This window comes from Curcuma longa, chromosome 20 (assembly GCF_044706935.1).
Source record: "Curcuma longa cultivar G26 ecotype Majalengka, Jawa Barat chromosome 20, ITB_CL_G26_1.1, whole genome shotgun sequence".
Taxonomy (NCBI): Eukaryota; Viridiplantae; Streptophyta; class Magnoliopsida; order Zingiberales; family Zingiberaceae; genus Curcuma; species Curcuma longa.
Genome location: NC_133880.1, coordinates 10,267,304 through 10,281,701, shown reverse-complemented (window position 1 = coordinate 10,281,701; position 14,398 = coordinate 10,267,304). Strand labels below are relative to the sequence as shown.

At 34.2% G+C, this 14,398-nt stretch overlaps 1 long non-coding RNA gene across 1 annotated transcript; it reads left to right on the top strand.

Moving 5' to 3' along the window:
* The first annotated feature begins 228 nt into the window (after window positions 1–228).
* Window positions 229–13,531, top strand: LOC141812847 (uncharacterized). The gene is made up of 4 exons (XR_012600356.1): window positions 229–264; window positions 350–417; window positions 12,950–13,052; window positions 13,287–13,531. It is a non-coding gene; the product is annotated as an uncharacterized LOC141812847 (long non-coding RNA).
* Window positions 13,532–14,398: the final 867 nt, after the last annotated feature.

Below are 14,398 nucleotides of genomic sequence, written 5' to 3'. Positions count from 1 at the left end.
TTATAACTTTGCAAGGTGTACTTCCTAGCTGAATTTTCAAATGATTTTTGTGCATTTTTTTCATGAGAAAAGCTATATACATCTATTGTTTTAATTTGCAAAGAATCCTGGTTAAGGTTATGTTGGTGATGCTGAGGCAACTGCCTCCATCTGGACCCTGAAGGTTGGTTAAAGACTGGTGATCTATGCTATTTTGACCATGATGGTTTCCTCTTCTAGTTGTTGATGAGGTTAAAGGAGTTAATCAAATATAAAGCATATCAGGTGTGCAACCTTGAATTCTGATTTCTCATTCTTACTGTCATTGACATTTTTTGAATTTTTGTTATTTTTATGCGCTAATATTCAGGTTCCTCCCACTGAATTGGAGCAAATACTTCTTTCCCACCCAAAAATTGCTGATGCAGCTGTTGTTCCGTATGTATATCTTGACTTTGTGAATATTTTTACTGTGTATGAATTCCATATGCTTAATTATTCAAATATATGAATCAACATAAAAATGTAGGTTTGGATAACATTAAATTTTGAAGAATTTAAGAGATTAGGGTACAATTTGGTTAACTAAGTTCTTCAATAAAATTTTTGAGGATTAGAAAGATTCCTGAAGAATCTAGAAAAAATTAGCATAGAGATATATATACAATTTTGTTTCATTATGAAGGAATTGAGTTGTTGTCATATATGAAACTTTCAAGACTTAGTAGAGGGAATGAAAGAAGTCAACAAACACAGAACCATTTCATTCATATTTAGAAATATGTCATCTGCCATTTATTTTCTAAGACAATTGATAGAAGAAGTATAGAGAAAAGGATTTGCATATGATTTTACTTAGAAGCTTATTATAAAATCATTATGATGTAATTTAGAAAATAAAGAAATATCTAGTAATTATATTAGTGTAACAAAGAGATGTTTGATAATGTAGTTACTAGTGTTATAGCTACCGAAGCGTGATAAGTGATCTTCCTATAACTATTAAACTACAATAAGTAAATTTATATTGAAGGTTTTCCCTTAAATCTCTATTTTTTTTATTGTACTAGAAGATCCAATGATATTTGACATAAACCTTCTTGGTGTGGAGACAAGGATAAATTCCAAGTTTAATTATGGAGAGACTTTGCAAGACAAGGTTTATATAGAACTAAAACTGATCATATGAAATGTGATTTAGTAATTTGAAAATAATCAAGGAGTTAAGATGGATAAATAGGAAATATGTAAGCAAGAGCTTAGGTGATCTATTATTCAGCAAGGAGATAAGGAGATATTGATGAAAATATTACTTATAAGATAAAAGAATGAGTAGTTTAAATGGAGATCTTTTGAGTTTTTTTGTGTTCATTGTGTATCCGTTTGGACCTAATAAAATATTTATAAGACATCATATGACCTTCCATAATCTATATGTTATGTATCAGAGTCTTTTAATTGCTAGGAAGTGGCATAAGCAAGAAATTGGTATACCAAAATGAGGATACTAGGATGGATACATGGATTTAATTGAAAGGACAATATAAAAATATTAATAAGCAAGAGTAACTAGGTCTTAGTGCCAATCAATGATAGAATGAAAAACATAGAGTGAGATGTATGAGCATGTTTAAATTGGTGTGCCAAAGATGAGGATACTAAGATGAATACATAGAGTTACTTGAAAGGATAAAATAAAAATATTAATATACAATAATCAGTACGTGCTAGCCCCAAAAGATGATAGAATGAAAAACATAGAGTGAGATGTATTAGCATGTATAAAAGAGCCCATAGATTTTATGTTTTGAAGAGTCAAATTAATTAGCGTAGATGGTTTAAAGGGCAGTCTATCTATTTGATTGATTGATTAGTTTCCTAATTCTCAATGAATTTCAAAATGATCTTTTGTATCTGTTTTCATATAAATCCTAAATTCCTAAGTTAATCATCCATGCTTAGTCACTTGATCAGTTGGATCAGTCTCAATACTTGAGTAAATTTCCAAATTGAGTCTCGCAATTTTGATATTTGCTAGAAAAGTAAATTAACTAGAGATTGAAGTGATTGAACCAGTGACAAATAGACTTTGGATTATTGCTCACTTTTGGTGCTGAATTGATTAATTTAAATATCGAAAGTGGCTTCTCACTTTTGCAAGCATGGGAAGCTTGTCAATATTCTTTCTTATGGTTTAGAAGGATAACACCACAGAATAAAGAGGATATAATGAAGAGATAAGATCAAGGGTGAGGTGCCTGACTTCTTTATTGTTATCACCACACTTTTCTTGAACAGTCTAATAAGTCAGAATCCATCCATTATAATAAGAAATATTGCTCATGACATTGACACCCACAATTGCTAGTGTAGAGTTGATTACATGAATCTTTTCCTATAATACAAGTCACAAGTCCCAATTTTCGGGGTTAGACATGTGAATTTCATCCACCATTGAATTATATGTAAGCCTAATATGTTCAGATCTATATAAGATTTTGATATTGCTTTGTGCTGGTTGTCAATGCCGAACACAAGGCTCAACCTTGATCATCAAATTAAACTTGAAATGTGGTTTAGTTTTGGCTGCACATGTTTCTGTACTAACAGCTTATTAGCAGGAGCTCTTTTTTTTGCTGGACATGGGTATGGTCAATGTGAAATTTCCATTGCCCATATTCAAATCGATTAATCTGTAATGTTTGTTGAGGATGCATTACTCGTATGACTTGCAATAGTATTACTGGACAAGCATTGTTAAAACACCAAATAGGATCTAATGTTTGTAGCCTGACTTGCAGTGGTTGTGTGGACTGGCACGAAAATTCAACTAGCTTTGCCATGGGAAGAATATGTGCCATGTATAGAGAAAATGGCAGATAAAATTCAAATTGGGATGGTGGAAATTGGATCCTATAGTTGTGGGTACCATAAACAAATTCTTTGAAAAGTGACCATTCGCCGACTAATTGTCTTGGTTGGTTGGTTGGACTGGGGTATTGACTTTTTAGGAAAACAGGACAGTGATGCAAGTGAGGTTACGAAGACATCTGAAAAACCAGAAATCAGTCATGAGTCTATTGTTAGACAATTTAGACAGCTTGAAACCTTAAATATAAAATTACTCAGTAACTGTATGTGCTAACACTTATTGAAGATTAATTTTATTAAAATGTAAATTATCCATATAATTAATGAAATCCCAATTGCATCATACATAAACAGGCATTTCTTGGTTGGCCTTCATCCACCTCTTTTAATACTCTTATTGTTGTTGCTTCATAGGCAACTAATGTCTTTAGGTATTAAATGTCACTATATAAATCCTTCTTCCCTTTTGCCCGCTATTGAGCTTTTCGTATCCATTTGCTATTTGAATCTCTCTTGTACCCTAGATCACTAATACTACATCCATTTTTGCCATGTTGATCGTTAGAGAGAAAATACATCATATCAATGGCAGAGATTGTGGGTTGTCAATTGATAAGATTATGGCTGAGATTTCAAGATCTAATTTATCATAATTTATTGATAAGATTATGACATAAATTATGACTAAGATTATTTATTAGTTGTAGATTAGCAGTAATGTGTAATATTAGCTGTATATGTATTCTTACCTTAAGTAAGCTAGTAGTAATTAGTATAATTATTGTAAATATTTTCTTGTCTAAAATAGATTGTACAAGAATTCTTATTTAAAGGAAAGATCATCAAAGAAAAGGCATTCAACTATTTTATCAATTGTGTCATGGTATCAGAGTCTGTCTTTGAAATTCATAACTGAATTTTTGAATCTATGTCAGTTTTTTTCTATCTTACAAAGTTTTCTAGTTTGCTTTCAATTTTTGATTTGATTAATTTTTGATCAACAACTTTAGCTTTGAGATTTCATTTTTTTGGAAAAATGACCGCTAAGAATTTTCTTGGAAGAATATCTACAGAGACTCTGGCTATCAAATTTATAGGAAAGAATTATGCAGCTTGGGAATTTTAGTTCAGAATGTTTCTAAAAGGGAAAGAGCTTTGGAATCACATTGACGGGTCTGCTCCTGCTCCTAAAGAAGGTACAGAACTTAGCCAATGGGAGACAAAGGATGTTTGAATCATCTCTTGGATTTTAGGTTCTATTGAATCTCATATGATGCACAATTTACTCTCCTTTAGTACAACTAAGGAGATGTGAGATTATTTGCAACGCATATAAACTTCAAGATAATACTGCAAGACGATTTCAACTAGAACTGAAGATTGGTAACTTTAGTTAAGGTAATCTCCCTATTGAGCAGTATTATTCTGGATTTATTAATCTATGGAGTGAATATTCTAATCTTATCTATTCAAAGGTACCTAAAGATATCTTAGTCAGCCTTCAAGTAATTCATGAAGATAGTAGATGCGATCAGTTTTTGATGAAACTAAGGTCATAATTTAAAGTTGCATGAGTTAGAATTTTCTTGGAAGAATATCTACAGAGACTCTGACTGTCAAATTTATAGGAAAGAATTATGCAGTTTGGGAATTTCAGTTCAGAATATTTCTGAAAGAGATGGAGCTTTTGAATCACATTGACGAGTCTGCTCCTGCTCCTAAAGAAGGTACAGAACTTATCATTGGGAGACAAAGGATGCTTGAATCATCTCTTGGGTTTTAGGTTCTATTAAACCTCATATGATGAACAATTTATTGTCCTTTAGTACAGCTAAGGAGATGTGGGATTATTTGCAACGCATATATCTTCAAGATAACACTGCAAGATGATTTCAACTAGAGCCGGAGATTGGTAATTTTAGTCAAGGTAATCTCCCTATTGAGCAGTATTATTCTAGATTTATTAATCTATGGAGTGAATATTCTAGTCTTATCTATTCAACTGTACCTAAAGATGTCTTAGCCAGCCTTCAAGCAATTCATGAAAGATAGTAGATGCGATCAATTTTTGCTAAAACTAAGGTCAGAATTTGAAGTTGCACGAGCTGGATTATTGAATAGAAATCTTGTCCCTTGGATATATGTCTTGGAGAATTGTTATATGAAGAACAAAGAATAACTATACAAGATGTTTTAGGTTCATCCAAGGAGATATCTGAAGTTGTTAATTTGCTTATGTTGCTCAGGGGAAGAACCGAGGAAAGGGGCAATGCGGTGCTATAGTTGCAAAGAGTTGAGGCATATTGTTTGTAATTGTGATAAGAAATTATGCAATTATTGTAAACAGAATGGACATATTATCATGTAATGTCCTACATGTTATGTTTGAGATGTGTCCTAAGGCAATCGTTTTATGGTTATATTATTAATTTGTTTAATAATAAATAAAATTCATTATTTAAGTGCATATTTTCTTACGTTTGATTGGATCTTAAACTTATCTACTGAATGCTCGCAATACGATTCATAGCATGAGAGAATTTGTGATTGGATCACAACTTATGAGTATCTCTACATGTGTAATTATGAATGTATTGAAATTATCCCTAGTCGATGAATTGATGAATACGGACATCATCGATTCTGTTAAGACTAGCACGCTTTAAATTCCTTGGTTTGATAAGCAGTTGTTCTCACTAGCTACAGACATTAGATATTGAGAGTTAAACATGGATGTTGATTAAAGGTAATCAGTTCATTGGAGTGACCTGCCTTGAGAACTTCATATGGTTCTTATACATATGTCAATGAAGATCTCAATGCAGCTTAAGTGCAAGTTTCCTTGGACTTGCGGTATTCAAGTCACCTTGGTCATGGAGGCTTATACTTTGACATCTTAAGCAGACATCTCTGATAAGGTGTGGACCCGGGATGATTGGGTATAAGTCGAAGTGCTTGAAGGTGTTTGAATAGCCCACATAGGATTCATCGCTCTTTGTTAAAAGAGACATATACCCTGCAGTCGCTTATTAGGGTTGTTACCAGAAGTCTTTAGCCAAAGCAACACATGTTAAGAGTATAATACTTTTAGACACATGTACAAGTAATTTGAATCTACAGGACAAAAAAGGAGTTTGGGCTATGTGTGACATAGTCAGCCTAGTGGGGATTGACATATATAAATCATGTCCTGAACCAAGTGGGTATAAGATGGTGAAAGGAACGAGGCATATTCATTAAAGTTGCTGAAAGGTTTAGAAATTATTTTAGAATCAATCGTTGATTTTTCGGTCAATTAGGGATCATGATGTACTACTAGATGTCACTTATGATCATTCCGCAATTAATGGTTAATTACAGATGGCCAACATAATCGGGAACCTATTAGGTCACACGCACTAGAAGTTTTCTGAAGGACTTAAAATGAGTTTGAGAATTTGATTCTCATATTGAGGAGAATGTTAGTTTGGTTGAACCAAATAATAGAAAAAATTGGGTTGGTTTAAATCAGAAAAGAATTGGTTATTAAACCAAGTAATTCAATATTGAACCAACTTGGTTTGATTTGTAATGGAAATTATTTTGACAAAATAGAAGAGATGAGGAGCTTCGTCTTGCGAAGACAAATTGAACAAAACTGGTTTGGGTCAAATCGGAGGTCATTTGGTCATCGAACCGGTTTGCTATAGTAACCCTGAAAAATCATCCGATTTAATTAGGGTTTCTTTCTTTCCCTTTCGGTTCAGCATGCGCCCAAACCGCCCTCACGCGTTCGTGACGCTTGCCCGCGACTTTGTCCCTGCGACTCGCGATTTTGCCGAAACCAATGGACGAGAATCGCGATTTCTTCGTGATTTCGCATCCAACGGTGAAAACCTCGCACTGTTTCATCGGAGGCTTTAAAATAAGCCGTGAGCGTCAAAGGAAGAGCACGAGCAAACCCTAGTTTCCCTCCTCCTCTCTGCCCTGTTCTGCCACCGCCGCTGACGACGACGCCTTGGTAGCTTCTGCTCTCGGCCAATCAACGAAGATCGACGCTGTCGAGAACAAGGAATCCTCGTGGTGAGTTCCTCTTCTCCTCTGATCTCTGTTGTTTTGATCGCCGCCATTGCCCTGTTTCGTCACCCTGATCCGTCGTCATCGGATGGCCTCGTCAAAGCTAGGGTTTTGCCCAGGTTCAGTATTTGCTCAGCCCCTTTATTGCCACCAAACTGTTCGCCGGAGAAGGTGCCATTAACCCTTTGTTGGCCGGAGAAATTACGACTTCTGGAAGATCGGATACTTGTTAGGGTTTTGTTGTTAGAACACCATATGCCTACGATGATTTTCTTGTTTTTCGAAAACTATTCCAGTCCTTTTCCTTATTTCTGTATTGTCTAGAATTTTATTCCTAGTGATAGACATAAAGCCTTGGAAATGATCGCGACATGTGTTGTTGCGTGTTTTTAATATTAGAGTTTTCTGTTGTATCGGTTGTTATTGCTCGTCGGCTAGTACCGAAGATTGTGACGCATCTTGAGGCTTTGGAAGCCGTTCTGAAGATCACTTAACGTAGATCACCAGTAGAGACGGAACTCCGACGAGGACTGTGCAATTGATGCCCTTCCCGCTTAACGTCATACGCTAGGCGCGTAGAATAGTTTATTCTGTAAAATTTTAAATTTCTGCCATTTCTTGTTCTTGATGTTTTCTGACTATGTATGCGTGTGTTGTAATAATTAGTATTAATTATTGTTTTATTTTCGTGCGCACGTTTTCGAAATGTGTGAACACGCGCATTGCACCGGGACGATCCCAACACTCCACACCCAGTAAATCGACGAAGTCAAAGCTTTTTAGGCTGCTATTTTAGACCCTACCACTATTAATTCTACATCCATAATTAATGACATAAATTAGTCTTTTGCTACTCCAGAAATGATTCAACAGATGATCATCATAACATTTTCTACTCGTGGTCAAGGTAAGATCGTTTCTTTTCCTTGGTTTGTTGATTTTAGGGTATCAAATCATATGACTGGATCACCTGATTGGCTGCATAATCTTCAGAGGTATATTGGTAAACAAAATATTCAGATTGTCAATGGTAGTAATCTTCTAATTACAACCATTGGTGATATTGGACCTTCCTTTCGCCATGTGTTTGTCTCTCCTGAATTGTCTACTAGTTTAATTTCTGCTGGGCAGTTGATGGATAATAATTGTGATGTAAATTTCTCTCGCCGTGGTTGTCTTGTATAGGATCAGAGGTCAGGGAAGATGTGTAGGGAATCCTATGCAACAAACAACAAAATTTGCAGCGGAAAAAGGATCCCAACGAGCGATCCATACGAAAGAAAACTCGTACAAAGTTCAATTTATCTATCTAATAGATTTATACCTTTAAAGCGTGCCCTTCACTTAGCCTGCTCATCCTCGATTTGTCAGATCTCTTGCATGTTCAAGTGTTCGTGCTTTTATGCGTATCCACACGAACACGATCTCAAACTTCGAAGAAGAATCGCCTTTGTGGTGATAGTCACACAAGGAGATTCAACCAAAATAAGGAAGAAAAGGGGGTGTTCGGCCAAGAAGGAGAAGATAGCTCAAAATGCCTTGTATCTTTGAAAAATACAAGAAAAACCTTTTATATTAATCTCATAAATATGAAGAGTTTTTGCTTTTTTAGCTTCCGCACATTAAAATCAATTAAAACTCAAATAGAACACATGTTTCTCATGTTGGCTCTTCATCTTCTCTTCATCCAATGAAGAGAATTTTTGGCCTTCCTCTATTATTAATTCATTAAATATTTTAATGAATTAATATCGTATTCAAATTTGGTTGAGTCTAATCTAAATGAGTTTAACTCAAATTAGATTCAATCTCATAATCCAATTGGATTCATTTGAGTCTAATTCAATTAATCCAATTCGGATCATATTTTAGTCAAACTAAAATCAATCAATTTCTGAAGCATAGTATCCTTTGTGTGTGACCCAATAGGTTCTCGTAACGTTGGTAATGTATCTAAACCGCTTTAGACACATAAACAATGAGCAACATCTAGTAATGCATCATTGCTATCCAAATGACGAGAAAGTCGAAATTTGACCTAACCTTTCTATGACTACTATAATGCATGATGATGTCATTCTATCCTTGATATCTAGATTGATCAATGAAGCATAGACCGTGTCATCCTCGATATCAATCTTTGTGTTTTTTGATCCCCGAATAGACTCACTCAAGCAAATGAGCTCAATATCTCATATTAACTCATTTGAGCATGACCATGCATTTAATAGTTCTACTCGATCAAGGAGCCCACAGATATCACTCCCGTTGTATGAGAGGGATAGATCTTATCTACATCATTCACATCCCTTCGCATAATTCGTTGCATACCCAGTGATCGCCTTTATAGTCAACTTTATTACGGGTGATGTTTGACGATACCAAAGTACACAACTCCTTATATAGGAAACCGTAGTGACTTCAGGTTTAAGAACTATTCATACCAATAGTCACATGAGAAAGTTTATGACATTCATATAACGATCCATGAAACTTTCTCATGACAGGTCAATTCAGTATATATTTTCTAATATATACTCATGTGTCAACGTGATATCATATATCCATGACTTGTAAGATCAAGTAATCAATTGACCTACATGCTAATTTTAATGTATTAATATTGTCCTTAAATATTAATACTTGACTAGAAATAATTAAGGGTAGTGTTCTCTACATCATCTCACTATCAATTCAATTAATTGATATGATGTAGATTATAACATACTACTTAAGGACATTATTATGTTTAGTTATTTGGCATAAACATGAAATAAATATAATAATCAAATTTTATCTTTATTAATAGTAGAATATGATACAAAAGTCTCTAGTGAATCATCACATAATTGCTTTAGGACTACTACTAATAAGGTGATCGCGAAGGGGCCTAAAGTGGACAGATTATTTCTATTGCAATTTACTATTCCTAAAACTCTATCTTTGACTTCTATTATTATTAAAAATAAGGCAAACACTTGGCATAAACGTTTGGATTATCCAAATAATGTGATATTGTCTCATTTAATAAATCATGGTTTTCTTGGTAATAAAAATCAGTGTTCTAATAGTTTATCTCTTGATTGCTCTGTTTGTAAACTAGAAAAGAGTAAAGTGTTACCTTTTCCTACTTATGATACTCGTGTTAATTCATGTTTTGACATTATACATAGTGATGTTTGGGGTATTACTTCTATCATTTCACATGCGTAGTACAAATATTTCGTGGCATTCATTGATGACTATAGTCGTTTCACATGGATATATTTTTTACGTACCAAAGCTGAAGTGTTAACTGTTTTTAGAATTTTTGTAGCTTATATTGAGACTCAATTTTTTAGCTTCTTTAAGGTTTTACGGTCTGATGATGGTGGTGAGTATATCTCGCATGATTTCCAAGCTTTCTTATAACAGAAAGACATTATATCTCAACGATCATGCCCTTATATCTTTCAACATAATGGGGTGGTTGAATGAAAGAATCGTCATTTGTTGGATATAATTCGCATTTTACTCTTAGAGGTATCAATTCCGCCAAGATTTTGGGTGGAAGCACTGTCGACTGCAGTTTTTCTGATTAATCGGCTACATTCTTAATAATTGAATTTTGATTCTCCTTACTTTCGTCTTTTTGGTATGCAACCTGATTATCATATGTTACATACTTTTGGATGCGTTTGTTTTGTTCACTTACCTTCACATGAACACCACGAGCCTACAACTCAATTAGTAAAGTGTGCATTTATGAGAGATAGTACTACTTACAAAGGATTTTTGTGTTATGATGGTAACACTAATCAATTGTGTGTTTCTAGAGATATAATTTTCTTTGAACATGAGTACTATTTTCATCAGTAAGATCTCTCTTCAAATAGTGTTCTTCCTAGCTTTGATGATACATCTCCCTCCATTGAGCGTTTTAAAACTGATTTTGTTTATCAGTGATGACAATCCTCATTATTGTAAATCCTTTCCGACCCTGATCCAGTGACCACTTCAGTGGTTCCTCGAAGATCTAATCGCATCAGTCGTTTTCCTAATTGGTATGGTTTTTCTATAATTTTAGTCGATATTACAGTTCCTATCTCTTATTCTTAGGCTACTAAATATGTATGTTGAGTGAAAGCTATGCAAGAGGAACTTTAAGCTCTTCTAGAAAATCATACTTTGGATATTGTTCCTTGTCCTATTGGTATCAAACCCATTGGTTGTAAATGGGTATATTTTATTAAGCTGAGATTTGATGGTTTACTTGATCGATACAAAGCAAGGTTGGTGGCACTCGGAAATCGACAAGAGTATGAAATTGATTATGAGGAGACTTTTGCACCAGTAGCAAAAATGACGACAGTATGACTTGTTCTAGCTATTGCTGCTTCTAAGGGTTGGTCATTACGACAGATGGATGTTAAGAATGTCTTTTTACATGGGGATCTTAAGAAAGAAATTTATATGACTCCACCATCTAGGATTATTTTTTACACCCTCTTCTGATGTTTGTAAACTAAAAAAGTCACTCTATGGTTTAAAACAGGCTCCGCGTGCTTGGTTCAATAAGTTTCGATCCACGCTTATTCACTTTTCTTTTGTCTTGAGTCAATATGATTCTTCATTGTTTCTTTGCAAGACTGCTAAAGGAATTGTTTTGCTCTTAGTATATGTTGATGATATCATTATTACAGGGACTGACTTTGAATTGATTTTTCAACTTCAACAATGCCTTCAAAGCTCTTTTCACATGAAGGACCTTGGGTCCATTACGCTATTTTTTAAGCCTTGAAGTGAATTCTACAGCGGCTGGTATTTTCTTAAATCAACATCAATACATTCAGGAGATAATTACATTGGTTGGTTTTCAAGATGGTCGATCTGTTGATACTCCCTTAGAAGTGAATGTTAAATATCGTCGTGATGAGGGTGATTTTCTCCCTGATTCCTCCTTATATAGACGTTTAGTGGGGAGCTTGAATTATTTGACTATTACTCGACCTGACATTTCTTTTGTTGTCCAACAAGTTAGTCAATTTATGCAAGCCCCTCGGCACCTTCACTTGGTTGTTGCTCGTCGCATTGTTCGCTATCTGCAAAACACTTCTACCAGAGGTCTTTTCTTTTCTGTGGATTCTCCTATTCACTTGGTTGCATATAGTGATGCTGACTAAGTTGTTTGTCCTGATACTTGACGTTCTATTACTGGCTGGTGCATGTTCATGGGCAACTCTCTTGTCTCTTAGAAAAGCAAGAAGCAAGATCGTGTGTCGAAATCCTCCACTGAGTCTGAATATCGTGTTATGTCCTCTGCATGTTCTGAGATTATTTGGTTTCGAGGACTATTGGGTGAGTTTGGGTTTTCTCAAATGGAACCTACTCTGCTTCATGCAGACAATACTAGTGCTATCCAAATTACAATTAACCCAGTGTTTCACGAGCGCACTAAGCACATAGAAGTAGATTGTCACTCTATTCGTGAAGCATATGATGCTCATGTTATTTCTCTGCCTCACATCACTACTGATCAACAAACTGCTGATGTATTTACTAAGCTCTTCACGATAACGACATCATTTTCTGATTACCAAATTGATATTTTCTGATCATCGGGCATCAATTTGAAGAGGGGTATCAATGACAGAGATTGTGGGCTATCAATTGATAATATTATGGTAGAAATTATGACTGAGATTTCAAGATCTAATTTATTATAATTTATTGATAAAATTATGATAGAAATTATGACTGAGATTTCAAGATTTAATTTATCATAATTTATTAGTTATAGATTAACAGTAATATGTAATATTAGTTGTATATATATTTTTATCTTAAATAGATTAATAATAATTAATATAATTATTGTAAATATTTTTTTATTTAAAATAGATTGTATAAGAATTTTTCATCAAAGATTTCAAATGTTTTATTCAATTGTGTCACATCAAAGCGTTCAGTTTAATGACGGCATGCCTGATTGTTACTGAAGCTATTATGAAGTGGTTTTTGCACAAACTTGGAAGATATATATATATATTTTTTCACTTGGCAGGTATCCAGATGAAGAGGCTGGACAGATACCCTTGGCATTTGTGGTTAGACAACCTGGAAGCACTATAACTGAGGAAGAAATTATAGATTTTGTCAGAAAACAGGTACATCTTTGTCCCTTGTGTTGGATCAAGTAAATTCATTCGTTATAGTTAATTCAGTCATGCTAGGATCCTATATCTGATAGCTCAGGCTACCATATGATAATGAAAGCTGCACTCAATATGGACTCCTTGCTAGCATTCTATAACATTTTGTTTTGTTTTCACATAGAATAATCTCATTATCACTATGAAGCAAACGTCAAGTATTGTCTATAACACTTTGCTTTCGTGTAGGTTGCACCATATAAGAAAGTTAGACGGACTGTATTTGTCAGTTCGATACCAAAGTCGCCAGCAGGGAAGATTTTGAGAAGGGAGCTTATAAACCAAGCTCTTTCCTTACCTAAATCTAAGCTATAACTAGTTGTTTTGAGCCTATTATGTTAGCATGCAACAACATTTCAGTATTATAAACTATGCACGTACACTTATTTTTTACAGTTACTGTTAGAGTGAAACCATTGCCATTCCCTGTGTAACTGCGATCGATACTGAATGTATTGCTGCTCTTGCATGCTTGTTGGTGCATCATACGATGATTGGGATAGGTCACGATAGGCCCTCAAGGGAAGTGGTTGCGTTTGTGATGAGCTTCTATAAATCTGTAAAAATGGCTGGTTAATTGTGGCAAGTTTGAAAGGTTAGTTATTGGAAAACCTCCTTATTTTCATAAAATTTCAAGCACGAGAGACTTTGATATGAAAAAGTCGACAATATTGTACGAAAGCAGAAACGCATATAAGATCAATTGCCCACTTTAAAGTTGATTACTATCTCAAAACAAACAATTAAATGAACCACCATTGATAATTAGAAAAATTCCAAAACAAAAAGACTAGCTAGTCATGCCGGAGTTGAAGGTTCCTTGCAAGTTAGTCTCTTCGAAATTCCTACGATTATTGACGTCGTTATTAGTCGCGGAGCTATTTTAGATTATAATAATGGAGTAACAAAAGGAATACGAAAGGGTGAAGCAGATAGAACTAAAAACGCACACACATAACAAGAACAAATAAACAAGCTAGTCGATACCTTTCACTTATATCTCTAAATAAAGCACAAGCATCATCTTTGCAATTGTTTCTTTGCAAATATTAAGACTATCTTTAAGTATGAGATAACAATAGAAATTTAAATTTTAATAATATTCAAATATGATTAATTTACTGTTTCTCCCTCTCTATCTCTCTCTCGATATACCTTTATATGTAAATATCGTAAAATACCTTTCTATATAATTACAAATATTAACATGGCTAAGTTGCAAAAATTTGTCGGTTTAATTTTATAATGAATCTTTTTTATTGTTATTGTTTTTGCCCAAGAAAAAATAAATAAAAAATTAC